Raw genomic sequence first — 18565 nt, 5'->3', positions numbered from 1 at the left:
TTGTTTTGGTAAGGTCTACACCCATCATGGAGGCTTGCAGTTTATGAAGCTAAGGGTAAAAGATGAAAGATCTCTCCAGGCTGGCCCACTGGCTCTGAAATGACATGAAATATGTGAGTCCCTATTGTCAACTTCAAAAGGTCAATTTTACGATGATAAGATAGAGCATACAAACCTTTCTGACAGCAGTTTTTGTGACAATGAAAATAAAACCTGAACAAACCAATTAACTATGAGTTTGCAGCAAAACCAAAATACTATATGGCTACCAAAAAAATTAACACCGTCTAATACTTCAGATACTGCCTATAAGATCTGCGTTCTAAACTCCATGTTTTATATCCCTTTGTATCCCCTGTGTCTTGCACTTTATAGATTCTCAGTGATTGTTTAATAACAGCTATGATAGTCAAGATGTAGCTGGAGTATTGTACTGAAATTTCACTGACATATTTTAAGGGTCAGTTGTTAAGCTGGAGTGCACATAAATAATGGTGGTTCAACAGAGAGGGTCTGAAAACTACATTCTCAGACAGCCAATGGAAAAATTAGAAGTGTGCAGAAGAGATGATTAATGAGAGACAGGCTAATTATTTTGGTCTAGATTCATTTTATCCTGTCCCAAGGGAAGAACTTGATTGATCCTGTGGGGAGATAGCTGTAAACTCAACATTAAGAAGAACTTTCTATAATTAATGGAGACAGTGGTGTGGACTATTGAGTGAGCATCTGTTAGGAATATTGCCAAGGGAATTCTTGCCTATGAATATGGTGTGGTGATTTAGCTTGAATGGCCTTTCCAACTCAAAGATTTTATGTAGTAAGTAGCAGTAATATTTGGTTAAATTTTTTGGAAAATGATAATAAATGTGTGTGATATATGCATTTTTCCATTTCGAGATTTGGACACTTAACTGACTGAGCCACACAGTTGTCCCAAAGACCTTTCCTTTTTAATAGTGTAGCCAAGAAATGGAGTTTTGACTTTTTTTTTTTTATTAGACTACAAGTTTATTTTTTCAATTTGTTGTGGTTAAGTATTACTGGACATTTGCTTTAGGCATATCCATTATTATGTTAAAATGTAGCTATCTTTCTGTTGGTTTTTTAAGTCCTTAATTTTTCTGAATTTAAGAAGTCATTTTATAGCATCTTTTTCCACATTCAGGTCATTGTAATTATTTGCAAAGCCGATAATAATATGTTTTCAGTTTCATTTATTCTGCGTTTTCCCCATAGTTAAATAAATAGCAAACATTAAAATTTTTAAATGCTAATTTTTATTACATAGTGACCCAAATACCCCAATAATGAAAAGTTAAGTCAAACCAATTGCCTGCCCTCAAAATAGTTCAGTGTAACCCCAATTTCAATTTGCTAACAACACAAGTCAGCATTTTGTTATTCAGTGGATTTACCACCACATTCTTAACATTATTTTACCCTGGATGCCCGGAACACGGTTTTCTGGTTCTGCTCTGCCTCTCTGACTTCTTCACAGAGGCCTTTCCCTCATTCTTATCTTAATTATGGCTCTAAACAAAGTCCTTGTCCTTGTCTTGTTTCTTTAGGATTTTCTACTTTAGGGTCTCATCTACTTCCATGCTTTACACTGTGGAGCCCCGTTTTTCCTACTAACTGCCATGCCTTGGCTCTCCAGCTCCTACTTAGGACACTCCGTAGGACTACAGATCTAAGATTCAACCCAAACAACTTTTGTTTTTCCCTCAAAACAGAACTTTGGGATTGTCTCTGTTTCTGCCAGTGATAGAACATTACTCTCAGCCATTAAAACTCAGAATATATCACACTCTTTGGTCCTTGCTTGCAGAGGTAGTGTCTCATGATTGGATGATGGGGAGGAGCACAATTTCTGACTCACGCTTACTAGGTCCAAACCCAATCCCTTCCCACTTCCAGTTGCAAACCTGAACTAATTGTTCAGCCTTTTGAGGCCTCCTTTTCCCCATCTGTCAAATAGAAAGGATGGGAACAAACTATAGATGTTGATGTCCACGTAGCTGGAGCAACTGTTACGGATTTGATAGCCCAAACTTCCAGGCTGACCAGGTCATTATTATGGTTATTCAGACATGTCTCCCATGAAATGTGGATATCAACAAAACATTAAATAAGAGAGAGAGATTATATTTAGTTTTCAAGTCACTCCCAACTGGTAAATTTTTATATATTAATATATTCACTGGGATATGTGAATATATTAAAATGTGGAAAAGTTAAATATACTGTATTAGTTTACCAGGGCTGCTGTAACAAAAGTACAAAAGACTGGGTGGTTTAAACAATAGAAATTTATGCCTCACAATTCTGGGGACCAGAAGTCAAGATCAAGGTGTTGGAAGATTTGATTTTTATTCAGGCCTCTCTTTTTGGCTCATGGATGGTCATCTTCTCCCTGTGTCCTCACATCATCTTCCTTCTGAGTATATCTGTGTCCTAATCTCTTTTTATAAGGACACATTGGATTAGATTGGATTATGTTTTATCAGACATATTGGATTATGACCCACTCTAACAATCTCATTTTATCTTAATCACCTCTTTAAAAATCTTACCTTCTCCAATCACATTTTGAGGTACTGGGGATAAGGTCCTCAGCATACAAATTTTGGGGATGGGTGTGGGGAGACACAATTCAGCCCACAGCATACACCTACTTGAGGCCTTAATGGGTGAAAAAAATGAGTAGAATTTTAAATTTGTCTCTTCTGCTCTTTCCCATGAGGTAATATAAATTAACCTGGGGAATCTAGGTGGTTTTTAAAGCAGTTAATTTTGTGGTGTTTCATTGCTACTCCTGAGTGGAAGGAAATGAAACTCAAGCTGACCTATTTGGTTTCTCTGACACCAGCTTTGCTCACTCTTCTTGGGGAAGGGTGATTTTGAAACTACAGACTAGAAAGGTTTTTGGATTGTGTGAGTCATGCTCTCCCTGTGACCCTCACCAGGCTGGGTGATCAGGGTTTGGCTGTAAAGTTACTGCTCTGGGTAAAGACCAAATTTCCATTCTGATATTAGTCCTAACACCAATACCACTCTGATATACCATGCATTATTGTGTGAAGCTTAAAAATCAATCCACTTAATATTTTGTCTTCTGTAGGTAGAGTTTAGCTATTTTACAGATCAGGTTCATGTTCTTGGGTAGGCACCCAAGGTAGAGGGAATAGGAGGCTGGAGGGAGTCACAGGGAGTTTGCTTCTAACATGAGTATGGGCTCAAGTGCCCTCTTGTGTCTGCTTTGTCTTACTTTGCAGAGGAAGAGCCCAAGTTACATGGAATCCCATTGCCCATCTAATTCCTTTTTCTCTTGATTTTCAGACAGGTTTTAATCCCGATTAGATAAACTGGTGATAGAATCATTTTCAGTAGGGTTTGGTTCATCTTGATGATTCTTTGATACCTTTAAATCACACAGTTGTTTGAGTTGTGTCACAGCTCAGTCAGCCCTGAAAGCTATTCCAACCAGGTCATGGTTATTGTGTGGTTTATGCAAAGAGAAACTCTGGGCATAGTCTGCTCCAAGTAGCAAAAGCAGGTACTGCCAGAAGAGACAAAACAAATCTACCAAGTGCTGGAGAAGCATTTCCTCCTGAGATGTTCATCACTTTGGGAAGCCCAAGTGCAACAGGGGGATCATGGGAAGAATATCTTCCAGTGGAGCCTGATAGTATTTTCAGAATGAAGTCAAGTTGCTCTTCTGATAGTTGAAGATGTCTGTTGACGATGTCATGTATTCTATTTTGCTGAGTAGGTATTTAGGATCTGCTTTGGGAGGAAATGAAAGTATGACAACTAGCAAGGGGGAAGGAAATCACAGAAATTTGCCTTTTCTGTATATTAAGATCTTTATGTCAATCTAGTGTTTTGAAAAAATGTCCAGGCTACCTACAAGCATTTTAAATGAGTCCTTTGCCCTGTTTCTCATATGAAAACCTAATTTAGCTGTACCCACCAGCCCAAGTTCTTTATTTTCATTATTTGTCAGAAAGTGTTTTCGTTAAGCACTTCCCTCGTCTTCCTTCCTCTTCTGAGCCCCTCCTACTCCACCCACCTGCCTTCTCTATCCCCAGTCCCAAAGGGAGAGTGATGCATTTTACTCATGCTTTACACAATTCTCTTTGGGGAGGATCCTTACCACTGACAATCAGGTTGACTTGTGATATTTTCCAAAGATGGAGTTTCATTGGTTGTGGAGATCACATGGTTTGATTCACCCTTCCCCTGCACATGCAGATAATATCTACACAATGGTATCTTATACCTCTAGTATGTGTGGAAGCCTTGAGCAGACATGTCCTGGGCTGATCCCTTGCTAATTGCCTCAAGATTCAGAAGGCTTTGCTCTTGTAGTCACATCTTCTGTCTGCTGACTTGTACTAGATGTTAGAGTTTCTTGCCCGACCCTTATATTTATTCCAGAACATACCAGTGTGGAGACTAAGGAAGGGCTCTCACAAGCAGATGGAAAATTCAGCCCCCAGCCCTGCCCAGCATCTGCCATGTGCTCACTGGCTATGGTGCCCCTGGGTGGGTCATTTAACCTCTCTGGACTTAATTTCCTTATCTATAAATGAAAAACCGGGCCTGATAGGGAAAAGTGGGAAATCCCTTCCAGCTACCGCTGCTCTGTGGTAACACATCCCTGGGCAATCATCTTTCATGAGTTCCTTCTGCTCATCCTTTTCCCCAGACTCCTAAGTCCTAGCGTGTGACTCATCCCCTCTAGTTGGTCTAGCCAGAGTGAATCTGCTTTGCTTTTGAGCTTCTGAAGAATAATTTGTTCCAGGGACAGCAGACATCAGCTGTGATTGGACCAGTCAACTTGCTGCTAGCTGTCTTCATGAGGCTCAGGCCTCACCACCAAGCTGAGCTTGCCAGGGATTAGGGCGTAGCTCCCACAGCTATGCTTGAGGTCTGCTTCCCAGCCCTGTCTGTCCTTGCTGGATGAGGCAGCAGCATTCTAGGAACACATGCCCTCTACTCAGGCTGCTTTCCTGCCATCCAACTCATTTTCTGAATCTCACTGTTGTTTCCTCCCTGCCGGTCCTGGCAAGACTGAATTTGCCAGGTCCTGCAAGTCCCTGTGGGCCTGTCCAGGTGGTTAGGACTTTAGTTGCTCTTGGCTTCTTCTCGAAAAATTTTAAATGCTTTTAATTGATTTGAAAAACATGCTAACATTGAGTTTTAAAGTATTTGTAATTGTACCCCAAGGCCAATGGCTGAGCAGTGGAGTTGTCAAACAGCCCATAAATAAACAACTTAAAAGGAGGAAGTGGAGTCCTGAAGGCAGTTGCCTAACTGGGAGCCCAAAGAAGCAGTTTCTCCCTAATAACCCTCCCGGTGTGTATTAATTCCACAGTCTCCAGGAAGGGAGGACGAGTTACCTTGCTTTGGATTCCAAGAAATGGGTTGCAGTAGACAGATATAAACCCCTGCTTACCAACTTCTTCAAGGCTGAGCTATGTTAAGGGCACTCCCAGAATTGTAAAATGGTTAATAATGACTCCCTAGGATAATGAAGACTCGTAGCAGCCTAGTTCTTTCAAGATGGCACAATTGCTCTTTATCCCCGGTACGTCTGACTACAGATAACATAGACCTTGAAATAATCCTAGCTAATCTCTGGCTCATGTTTAGATTAAAATCCAAGCCCCTCAAGCAACCCAATGCCCTTAAAGATGGAATGTTTATCCCAGTGCAGTTGTATTACTACTTTGTGGTATCAGATGTATTAGTCAGCTTAGCTGGAGTAACACACAATCTCCAAATCTCAGGGGCTCACGCCAACAGATTTTCATTTCCCACTAGGATGGCATGGTGGTAGCTGTGAATTGGTTCTACAGTTCTGCTCCCAATTGTCTCCTCTTTTTAGGGATCAGCAAAAGAGCAGCACTTAGTTGAGATATGCTGTTTTTGTGGCAGAGAAAAAACAGAGAATTGGCTGAAAAATGTGGTTCTTCTAAGCGTTTCCTTGGAACTGGGAAACTAGCATTTCTGCTTGTATTTCATTTGCTCAGACAAAAGTCATAAGCCAAACCTGATAATGTGGTAGAGCAGTTTACTCCACCCACAGAGAAGCACTACAAGTCACCTGGAAATGGGCTAGGATGTGCAATCACCTTACAGGGAAGAGAGCCAATGTAGGAAACAATAACATCATCTATCATATTAGGCTGACATGCCAGACATGTAACTTCATGAGAAAGGCAAGGCTTCCAACAGAAGTCTCAGACTGTAAATCTACCTTTGCTAACCTTGAATCCTCTCATATGAAGGAGGCAGAGAAGATCTCTTTGATTTTCAAACGTGGGAAGCCTTATACCAATGTTCCTTTTGTGAGATGAAGTTTGGCTTCGATCTCACTCCCTCGAGGTTCACTGATTTCCTACCTGTCTCCTTTCCTGTGTGTTGCTTCCATTGGTTTGATTTCATTTGGTGGCTTTGGTGTTAGTACAAGTCCGCTTTGCTCTTCTTCGGGCTGACTCTGCAACACTGCTCTTGCAGCTGCAAAATCACTGTGATTGAGAGCGAGGTCAGAAGATGCAGCAATCAGCACAGGCAGAGACCAGAGTGTCTTAGCTCTGAGGTGGGTTCAAGAAGGAGAAGATGACAGAAGAGTGAGACATAGAAACACATGCATAAATTTCTCTATTTTAACTGATTGATCGGTTGATTGATTAATTTTTTTAAAAGATATATTTATTTATTTGACAGAGAGAGTGAGCACAGGGATGGGGAGAATCAGGCAGAAGGAGAAGGAAAAGCAGGCTTCAAGCAGAGTGGGGAGCCAAGTGTGGGGCGGAATTCTGGCACCCTGGCATCATGACCTGAGCGAGAGGCAGACACTTAACTGACTAAGCCACCCAGGTGCCCTGGTTGATTGGTTAATTATTAAAATACCAAGAGAAGGGGCACTTGAGTGGTTCAGTTGGTTAAGTATCCAACTCTTGATCTCAGCTTGAGTCTTGATCTCAGGGTTTTGGTTTGAGGCTGTGTTGGGTCCAGCAATGGGCTCCATACAGGTCATGGAGAACACTTAAAGAAAGAAAGAAAGAAAGAAAGAAAGAGAAAAAAAAGAGAAAAAGTACCAAGGGAAAAAATAAAAGAAAGTGAAAGCAATTTTCATATCCCTGCAAGCAAAATGTGAAAAACAATAGCTGCCTCTTACTGATATTTTCCTGTATGCCAACCCCCTATGCCAAGGCCTCTACAGACATGAGAAGTGGGACTGTACCCTCTGCATTGGAGATGTGGGGCTGAGACCCAGATAGAGTTGCTATTTGCCCAGTGCCCCACAGTCGGCCCGAGGTGAAACTCAGATGAGAACAATGGTTATCTGATTGTATAGCTCATGTTTGTAAAGAAGATATTGTTAAATAAAATGGTTCTACTTAATGTACCAAGGAGATTGATTGAGCACAAAATTCCCTTTCGCGAGAGTCAGTGAGCTGCCTTGGGGACTCCTGACGGGTGGGCATTTTTGCAGTCAGGTTGCTTGGGTTCTGTGCCCATAACTCTAGTTCCAACTCTTCTACCATCTGTACACGATTTTGTTTCAAAATGAACACAGTTTATTTACTTTGTAATTTTTTTTTCTGGTGCCCTGATCATATACTTCCCACTTGTCCTCAGCCTAAGCCTTTCCAGAAAGTATGACAGCTGGGTATAGTTTCCATCTCTAGCTGCAGATATCACCGCAGATATCACAGATATCATATCACTGGTTATGGATAGCACTGAAACCTACAGCCTGATTGGACTGTCTCCTCTGAATTCCCAACATTTTCCATTTTCTCAGTTTCTCTATGAGTCATCATGTCCCTTAGAGCCTTTCTTCCACCTGACCAACAAAAGGAGTAGTCTCTTAGAATTAGGGTCATACAAAATAAATTTATTGATAATGACATACTTACAATGAGGAAGTTTTCCTCTAAAAATTACACTAGCACTGTTTATATAATTATGATGTATTTGCTATGGAAAGAACCTAGATGTCCATCAACAGATGAATGGATCAAGAAGATGTGGTATATATACACAATGGAATACTATGCAGCCATCAAAAGAAACGAAATCTTGCCATTTGCGACAACATGGATGGAACTAGAGCGTATCATGCTTAGCGAAATAAGTCAAGCGGAGAAAGACAAATATCATATGATCTCCCTGATATGAGGAAGTGGTGATGCAACATGGGGGCTTAAGTGGGTAGGAGAAGAATCCATGAAACAAGATGGGATAGGGAGGGAGACAAACCATAAGTGACTCTTAATCTCACGAAACAAACTGTGGGTTGCTGGGGGGAGGGGGGTTGGGAGAAGGGGGGTAGGGTTATGGACATTGGGGAGGGTATGTGCTTTTGGGTAAATTGGAAGGGGAGATGAACCATGAGAGACTATGGACTCTGAAAAACAATCTGAGGGGTTTGAAGTGGCGGGGGGGTGGGAGGTTGGGGTACCAGGTGATGGGTATTATAGAGGGCACAGCTTGCATGGAGCACTGGGTGTGGTGAAAAAGTAATGAATACTGTTTTTCTGAAAATAAATAAATTGGAAAAAAAATTATGATGTATTTGTTCTTCAGTGTTTATATCTTCTTTTTGAAAAAACAAAAACAAAACAAACAAACAAACAAAAAAAACACTGTGTGTGAGAGGTTGGCAAGATCTATCCAGAAGCAAGGAAAATTTATTTTAAGTGCTGCAATTATGTCAATTATATCATGAAATCATGAATTGTGGCTCTCGGTCAAAATGTGTTATATTTCCTCAGATGTGCAAAAGATGATGAATGCCCAAGATAACTCACTGAGGTGTCTTTGTTCGGCTGACATATTTGATATCATTCCCAGATAACTTACATGGTCAGAGAGATTCTCATTATGCAACCCGTCCTTGAGCAAGAGACAGTAGGGGTTTTGCTCAACCACTCAATGTTCAGATGAATTGTTGATTACTTAGCTAGCCAAATCAAGTTAACCCTCTATTCATCTATGGCAGCATTTATTAAAAAAAAAATTTGTTGGATGCTTTCTATGTGCCAGACACATTTCTAAGTGTTGGGGACTCCCAGGGAATGAAACTGATATGTACCCCTCCTCTTGGGGAGATTACACTCCAGCGTTAGGTGTTAGAACAACACACACCGAAAAATGTGCTTGATAATTTTTAAGGCTTAATAGTTCAAAAGGATTAGAGTATAGATTTCTATATTAAGTTTCTTTTAAAAGAAATTTTACCCTGGGGCTAATAATACATTATATGTTAATAAAAAATTAAAAATTAAAAAAAAGAAATTTTAGGCACTTGTCTAAGTCAGCTTATATTATTCATTTACTGCATTTTTAAAAAAGAATTTATTTATTTATATGAGAGAGAGAAAAGAGTGAGTGTGGGGGTGGGAGGAGGAAGGCAGAGGGAGGGGGAGATGCAGGCTTCCCGGTAAGTGAGGAAGATGACACTGGGCTCAATCCCAGGACCCTGGGATCGAGGCCTGAGCCAAAGGCAGACACTTAACTGACTGAGCCACCCAGGCATCCCCATCTACTGTATTTCTTGACAAATAATTTCTTGCTGTTTGTCTTTCAGTCTCCATTCTACAATGTATTTGCAAAGTCAGGAAGCTCAGGATAAACTTCAATTAAAACAGTATGTTAGCTACATTTTCAAATAATAGGCTCAGCGTGCTTATCATGTAAGGTGGATGTGCTGTGTAAAGCAACAGGCCTAATTACTAATCTGGAAAAAAAAAAAAAAGAAAAGAAAAAGAATTTAGGAAAATGTTACTGACCCAAAATTCTGGAAGCTCAGGGAACATAGGATAATTATGATACTTTGTAAAGGGTCTGAAAGTTGAAGAAATACAGACTGTGTAGGTTTTGACATTATGAATGATACAATGATGAAAATGAGTTTATCCTGTGTTTCCTGACTTGGTGGGACACTCTGTGTTTTACTTTTCTACCCACTGCAGTAAGAAGATAACCCCTTCCTGATACTTCCTACATAGCCCTTGTTTTATCTCCCGTTTATTCTTGGAATGGAATGCAGATTTTCTTCTAGAACACTCTTAACTTACCTTAACTGAGGCAATGGAGTTCTGGTTTCATGAAAAGAGACAGGAATTCTATCTTCTGGTTCTACATCAGTTGCCAAGGGCTTTCTGATATGGGTCAAGCTGCTTTCCCTTGTGTCCTTCTCTATAAAATGAGAAGTTGGGGATAGATATTTTCTAAGTCCCTTTTTGTTCTGACATGATGTGTTTGCACTCCATATGTGTCATTATGAACTTAAGAATGTAGGAGGATAACATTTCTTCCCCTTTTTTGGATGTCTCTGCCCATAATCACCATCTCTTTAAGGGTTTGGATGCATCCTTAATGGCAATAATTGTTTCATGCTTTGTTAATAAAAAAAACTAGAATATCAATTGACCTCCACCTAATCAATTAGAATTTGTACAAAAGAGGGAGAAATGCACCAACTGTGGGGAGAATAAGGGCAGCATCCCATTACTTGTTCGCCGGATTTTATGGCCTCTTATGATTTTCGAATATTTGAAGTACCTACACCAAAAGATCATTTTAGCCATTCTGGCAGGTGTGAGGTGCTATTTCATTGTGGTTGTTTTGTATTTCCTTGATGATGAGTGATGGTGAGCATCTTCTCGTGGCTTTGCTAGTCATCAGTATGTCTTCTTTGGAAAAATGTCCATTCATGTCTTCTGTCCAATTTTAAATTGGATTATTTATTTTTTGTGTTGAGTTTTATAAATCCTTTGTATATTTTGGATACTAACCTTTTACTGGGTATGTCATTTGCAAATATCTTCTCCCGTTCCAAAGGTTGCCTTTTAGTTTTGTGATTATTTCTTTTGCTGTGCAGAAGCTTTTTTGTCTTGAAGAAGTCTCAATCATTTATTTTTGGTTTTGTTTCCTCTGCCTCTGGAGATGTGTTTAGTATGAAGTTGCTTCAGCTGAGTTAAGAGGTTGCTGCCTGTGTTCTTCTCTAAGATATTGATGGATTTCTGTCTCACATTTAGGTCTCTGATCCATTTTGAATTTATTTTTGTGTATGGTATAAGAAAGTGCTTGAAGATGTGGAGGAAGGGGAATCCTCTTACACTCTTGAAGGAATGCAAACGGGTGCAGCCACTCTGGAAAACAGTATGGAGGATCCTTAAAAAGTTAAAAATAGAACTATCTTATGACCCAGCAATTGTACAACTAGGTATTTACCCAAAGGATACAAACATACTGATTTGAAAGGATACATGTGATGTAAACATCCCTGATGTTTATAGCAGCATTATCAATTATAGCCACATTATGGAAAGAACCCAAATGTCCATCAACTGATGAGTGAATAAAGAAGATGTGGTATATTTGTATAATGGAATATTACCGGCCATCAAAAAGAATGACATTTTGCCATTTACAAGGACATAAATGGAACCATAAGTCAACCAGAGAAAGACAATGATCCTATGATTTCACTCATACGTGGAAATTAAGACATACAACAGATGAACATATGGGGGAAAAATAGAGAAAGAGGTAAGCCATAAAACAAGCTCTTAATTATAGAGAACAGAGTGTTGCTGGAGGGGAATTGGGTGGGGGATGGGTTAAATGGATAATGGGGATTAAGGAGGGCACTTGTTGTGATGAGCACTGGGTGTTGTTTGTAAGTGAGGAGTCACTAAATTCTCTACCTCAAACTAGTATTACACTGAATTTAAATAAAAAACTTGAGAAAAAAAAAGTAAGGACTTTCAGGTTTGATGGTTTCCAGAACTCAGAACCACATTGAAGTCTTATATTTTCATGTTTGAAAAATATAGATTTTGTTGAAGACAGTGGATTAAAGATTAAGAAGAGTAGGTCTAGGCTATTTCAAAGATTTTGACATGCTTTTCCTCAGGAACCTCCACGTGGGTGTCCTGTAAATCAAAATAAGATAAATTAGCAGCCCCCCAAAGAAGTCTGTGCCCAGTCTGTACGCAAACCAAAACATATGGCAAAGAGTTCTATCTCCATGCATTCTCTATCTAGGGGGAAGGCCGAAATGTTATTTTCATAGTGAGATGATTAAAACAGTAATGTAGTTGGGAAATATACTAGATTAAAACTCAGGCAACTGAGTTTCTCTTTCTGATCCACCAAGTACCAGGGTAAGTTGGTTTCTCCATGGGAGCTTCTTGGCAAATGTCTCCTCAGGCCTTTACTGGGGAGACAGGAAACAATGATGACAGAGCCGGGCAAGCCCAGACCCCACACGAGCCTCCTCTGTAATTTTGGATAGTTCTGGAAACTGGACCATCAGCTGTAATTACCTATGTCGGGAAACCAATGTACACTAGGCCACGTTTCTCAACAGCTTGCCTGAGCCCTGCTCCTAAAAACAGCTCAGACCTGCTCCACGGGAGCATTAATCCTGGCAGGCGAAGAAGGTGAACTCATTTTGGGCATACGTTTCTGTCAACAACAGAAAGAACCACTGTTCTAAGCATAGACCTGACCCAACTATGCAGTAGCTGTTTCACTTTTGCAATTTTAGAAGCTACATACTTTCACCTTAGAGCAGATCTTGGTCAGATAAATTTCAGTGAACTTCTAGCTCTCTGCGGACACAACTGCGAAATCATCACCACTTCCACCACCATTACAACAAAATGAATTTTGGTGGTTGAGTGCCATTCCTCAGCTCTTTCTCAGAGCCATCAGGCTAACTGGAACAAACGAACCAAGCTTCTTGTGTCATCAGCATCCACAGCTGGGTTAAGTGGGAGTTGTGTGTATGTCTTCCACTCTCTGCACACCAAACTGTGAGGGTCATTTTAAAATGGTGGCCATTTTGTAGAAAGGTAAAAAAAATCAATGGCCAGGGTAAAAAATCAATGGCCCAAAGTTACAGCTCAGTGATAGAGCCATGAATTCTTTACTCTTTCATTCCATACAGCAGCAATCAAGTATAAAACCAAACACAAAAAAGTATTTCTATAAATGTTTTCTTTCAACCTGAGATTTTGAGCTTTTTGTAGATATTAATTTCCTTAAGTTTTATGATAATAATACTACTATTATTGGTTACATTGTGTTCTACATCTGAGTGATTGCATGTTATAAAGACATAATGATGTTGTGACTTGCAAATGATTTTAAGAAATGTTCCATGAATATGCCTACAATTTTCTATTTCTCCCTAATCCAGAGTTTATATTCATGAGAAAAGGCTTCAGGAAGAGAAAATGTACCACGCAATTTTACTTGAGGCTTTTTAATAATTATGAAGAGAAAAATGGATGAGAAGAATGTGTAGACTATACTCTTTAATACATTTCAGCAAATCTAAGAGCTGACTGCACAGGCCAGATTGTTAGCTAAAGGGTATACATTCAATAGAATGCTTGCTTAGGAGAGAATTAATTACTTTATGGGTTTATTAAAGGTTATTATTTTGAATGAGCTAAAGTATTTAAATAAGTGATCTTGATAGGAAAGATCTTGAAAGAAAACACAGCTAAGGTATAAGGCAATCTTCACTTGAATTTGGACTTGTAAGAATAAGTACATAATATTGCTCAGTGAGAATCATAGGGTGTTATCACCATCTGGTACCTGCTGATGTTTTAAGATGAAGAAATAGCCTCAAGCTTTTAAGGGTGAGCAGAGTCTGAAACTCAAGTTTTCTTATTTTGAGTCATTTGCTGGTTTCAGCAAACCCCTGGTTCCAAAGGAAAAAAAGTTCCTCCACCTGGCAACTTTGCAAAATTTATGAAAGGGTATTGACTTGAGGTTGGCCACTCTCAAAGCTGTGCTTCCACAGAAATACTTTTTCCTATCAAGAAATAAAACTGGACAGCTCACCAAAAAAGACATATAAATGACAAATAAGCATATGAAAAGATGCCTCACATCATATGTCACTAGGGAAATGCTAATTAAAACAGCAATGGACTCCTACTACACACTTACTAGAATGGCGAAAATCCAGAATACTAACAACATCAAATGCTGGTGAGTATGTGGAACAAAAAGAAGTCTTGTTCATGGTCAGTGGGAATTTAAATGGTAGAGTCACTTGGAAGACAAGTGACTTGGAAGACATTTTATTTCTTATAAAATTAAGCCACACAATCCAGCATTTGTATCTACCCAAGGGAATTAAAAACTTGTCCATCCCCAAACCTTCACATATATATTTATAGCAGGTTTATTCATAATTGCCAAAATCTGGAAGCAACACAGATGTCCTTCAGTCGGTGAATGGATAAATGAACTGTGGTACATCCAGACAATGGAATATTATTCAGCATTTAAAAAAGTTATTGAGGTATGAAAGCACATGGAAGACACTTAAATGTCCATTACTAAGTGAAAGAAGACAACCTGAAAGGTTGTATATCATATCATTCCAGTGGTACGACATTTTGGAAAAGACAAAACTATGGAGACAGTAAGCGGATCAGTGGTTGTCTAGGCTTGGGGGAGATGAAAAGGATATTGAGGATATTGAGGACAGTGAAACTGTTCTGTACGATAATCTAATGATGAACACATGTCATTATACATTTCCCATGAAATACGTAACACCAAGAGTGAACCCTATGGGGAACTATGACTTTGAGTGACGATGTATCAATTAGAGGTTCATCAATTGTAACAAACGTAGCACTCTGATGGGGGATGTTAAAAATGGGACGATGCAAGACTATGCATGATTTGGGGCACGGAGTATGGGAAATTTCTGCGCCTGCTTCTCAAATGCTAGGAATCTAAAACCATTCTTGAAAAATGGAGTCTATTTGGGTGCCTGGGTGGCTCAGTGAGTTAAGCCATTGCCTTCGGCTCAGGTCATGATCTCAGGGTCCTGGGATCAAGTCCCACATCGGGCTCTCTGCTCAGCAGGGAGCCTGCTTCCTACTCTCTCTCTCTGCCTACTTGTGATCTCTCTCTCTGTCGAATAAAGAAATAAAATCTTTAAAAAAAAAGAAAAAAGAAAAATGGAGTCTATTAAAAATAATTTTAAAAAGAAATAATACTGGAAATTATAGTCAAATTCATATTTTACATTTAAAATTTATCTTTTAAATTGGTTGTACAAGATGAAAAATGGAAAACATTTTTTTTTTCATCTGTCTCAAGAATGTCCATGTGAAGATTTCTCATACTTTAAAATCCAAACAGGGGCACCTGAATGGCGAAGTCTCAGTCTTTTAAGCGTCTGACTCTTGACTTTAGCTCAGGTCATGATCTTGGGGTCCTGGGATTGAGCCCTGCATCTGGCTCTGACTCCAGACTGGAGTCTGCTTCAGATTCTCTCTGGATCTCCCCCAACTCTCTATCTCTCTCTTTCCCCTTCACTCTAAAATAAATAAATCAATCTTAAAAAAAAAACAAAAAAACTTAAAATAACAAAAGTGAGCATATGTAGGCAATGGAGTTTGATTTAACCCTTGGTGAGAATACGGGTTTCACCATTTTCTAATGGAAAAACCTGGATTTATGCTCAGCATTTCAATTCCTTAGTATTCTACGTTTCTTGAGTTAACTAAAAATAAAAAAATTTCCAGTGTTATTTCACACAGCCATTTCTCCTTTGCTATATAATGATTCTTGATGCATAGAGTAAATAGTCAACAAAAAGCAGGATGCCTTTTTTTTTAAAAAAAGATTTATTTATTTATTTATTTGACAGCAAGAGATCACAAGTAGACAGAGAGGCAGGCAGAGAGAGAGAGAGAGAGAGAGAGAAGCAGGCTCCCTGCTGAGCAGAGAGCCTGATGAGGGACTCGATCGCAGGACCCTTGAGATCATAACCCGAGCCGAGGGCAGAGGCTTAACCCACTGAGCCACCCAGGCACCCCCAGGATGCCTATTTTTGAATGGTTGCTTTTTGTCCAGTAGAATTTTGCCTTTTGGTCACATGAACTTCTAATCTGAGTAGTCAGCAAATTTTGTTTGACTTCTCTTTCTTATTTTAACAGACATTAAGAATCTCTATTAAACATTTTCTATTTTCAGTTTATTTAATATTAGATACAGTATTATTCACAGGAGGAAGGGCTTATTTCCCCATTTCCTTCACAGTTCCCAAAGTGCTTTTTTGGATGATTTCATTTCTTCTTCCAAGAAGAAAATTGGCTAACCTTCCCTTAAAAGTTATACTGTACAGCAAGTGTTCCAATACTTCATTTGGTCACAAATGAGAAACAGAATTTTTACAACATGACTTTCCCTCTGTGTGGTGAGCACAGTGGGTGGGAATCAGCATCACTAAAGAAAAAGACAAATGCTCCTTTGTCTTCCTCTTATTACAGATTCTAGAAACCCAGGGTTCCATCCAAGCTCTTGAAATCATATAATTTACGTCAGTTTCTCCTATTCTGATAAGAAGGCTATATGGAGAGATTTTTAGGATGAAACTCTCTCTTTTGCTTGAGCGAGGACTAAAATTTCTATTTTTATGGTTAAGTTCAACATTTCCAGCTTTCAAATTTTTCCTATAATCTGACTCTTTGTCCAATGAAGAACAAAACTAAGGAATCAGAACTTAGTTTAAGAGAGTGCTAATAATGTGTATGTACATTTTCTAAAAAATTAGTAGGGGTGCCTGGGAGACTCAGTCAGTTGAACGTCAGACTCTTGATTTTGGCTCAAGTCACAGTCTCAGGATTATGAGATCAAGCCCCACATTGGGTCCATGTTGGGCATGCATCCTGCTTGGGATTCTCTCTCTCCTTCTTGTCCCCCTCCGCCCTTAAAAAAAATCAATGATGACTGACAACAATATCCACTTCTCTGTAGTTTTTATGTAACGAGATTTAAGATGTTTTAGTATTTTATTATATTTGGTATTCCCAACTATTTTTAACTTGAAACATTTAAAATTCATCCAGAAAATATTTAAATGTTTTCTTTATCATTGGGATTCTGTGTAAGAATTTATTTGAAAATGAATTCTACTTCTTCAAAAATTTGGAGCCATCACTTTAGAATATTTCCTTTTTCCATTAAAAAAGTACCATATTCTCACTAAAAATATTTAGGAAATATGAAAGTGTTAAAACATGCCAATAATCCCACCTATACACTAACCATTGATAATGTCTGATGCTTCCTTTTTTTTTTAGTTTTCTTCCTATATATATTTTCCAAATATTTTTATAATCATATAGTACTTGCAGGGGGTGCCTGGGTGGCTCAAGTTGGTTAAGCATTTGTTTTTGGCTAAGGTCATATTCCCAAGGTCCTGAGATTGAGCCCAGAGTTAGGCTCTTGGCTCAGCAGAGAGCCTGCTTCTCCCTCAACCTCTGCCCACAGCTCTCCCTGCTTGTGCAATTTCTCTGTCCAATAAATAAATAAAATCTTAAAAAATGTATATGCAATTTTTCCGTGACTTAATGTTATATCATATATATTATCTGTAATATTATTGTATCTCTGGTAGAGAATACTAAAAATAGTTTTTGCCAAAGTAACCTTTTTTTTTTTTTTAAAGATTTTATTTATTCTTTTGTCAGAGAGAGAGAGCACAAGCAGGCAGAGTGGCAGGCAGAAGCAGAAAGAGGGAAGCAGGCTTCCAGCTGAGCAAGGAGCCTGATGCGGGACTTGATCCCAGGACCCTGGAATAATGACCTGAGCCAAAGGCAGCCACTTAACTGAGCCACCCAGATGTCCCGCCAATGTAACCTTTTAAATTATTTTTATTTTGTTATAAGAGTAAAATAAAATAACATAGGAAGTCTCCTAACTGGTCCTAAAGTTTCTTAACTGGTTCTCTTTCTACCCCCCTTTAGAGATAACCACTTTTAAGAGTCTCAACTATCCTTCCAGAAATTTTCAAGCATATAAAAGTATATTCTTATACAATGTAACACTTTCTACATTACGTGTTATCTAAGTTTGTGTACACACCATACACTGAGAGAACCATTCATACGTAATTTAATAAAACGTCTTAGTGGTTTCTTTTTCAGACTAATCCCTATACATTTTCCTCATTTTTTTAAAAAAAGCTCAGTGACTAACATTCTATTGTTTGCATACATTAATTTGGCACGTGGTCCTCTAGTAATGAACTTTAAATTCTTTCTTTTCTTGTGCAATGAGAAAATGTGGACACTAACTCCATGATGCCCTTGTACAGATTAGAAAATGACACTCTTCTGTGAGGGATGTCTTCTCCGAGTCCCTCCAGTTTTGCTTTCCACCGTTTCCAGCCTAGCTCTGTTCCTTGGGAAGCTGACCTACATACGGATCATATCAATATACTCTTTTCCTTTTGTGTTGGTTCAGCCAATGGGAGCAGCTGCAGGAAATTGGAAGGGAAGAGTAAAGAGAATTTGGGGTATTCATCCTGAGGTTCTTTTCCTGTCTGCCTGCTGAGGGCTGGCTTCCTCTCTTAAACTTTCTCTCTCAAGCTCTTACTTCCCTCCTTTGGTAGCTGCTCTTATCTTTCTAGTCCTGGGACACTGTACCATCCTCTCTAGCTTCTTTACACTGTGCTCTACCTTTGTGAGTAGGTAGAGCTCAAATTACC

This window comes from Neovison vison, chromosome 6, assembly GCF_020171115.1.
Source record: "Neovison vison isolate M4711 chromosome 6, ASM_NN_V1, whole genome shotgun sequence".
Taxonomy (NCBI): domain Eukaryota; kingdom Metazoa; phylum Chordata; class Mammalia; order Carnivora; family Mustelidae; genus Neogale; species Neogale vison.
Note: the sequence above shows the minus strand (reverse complement) of the source record.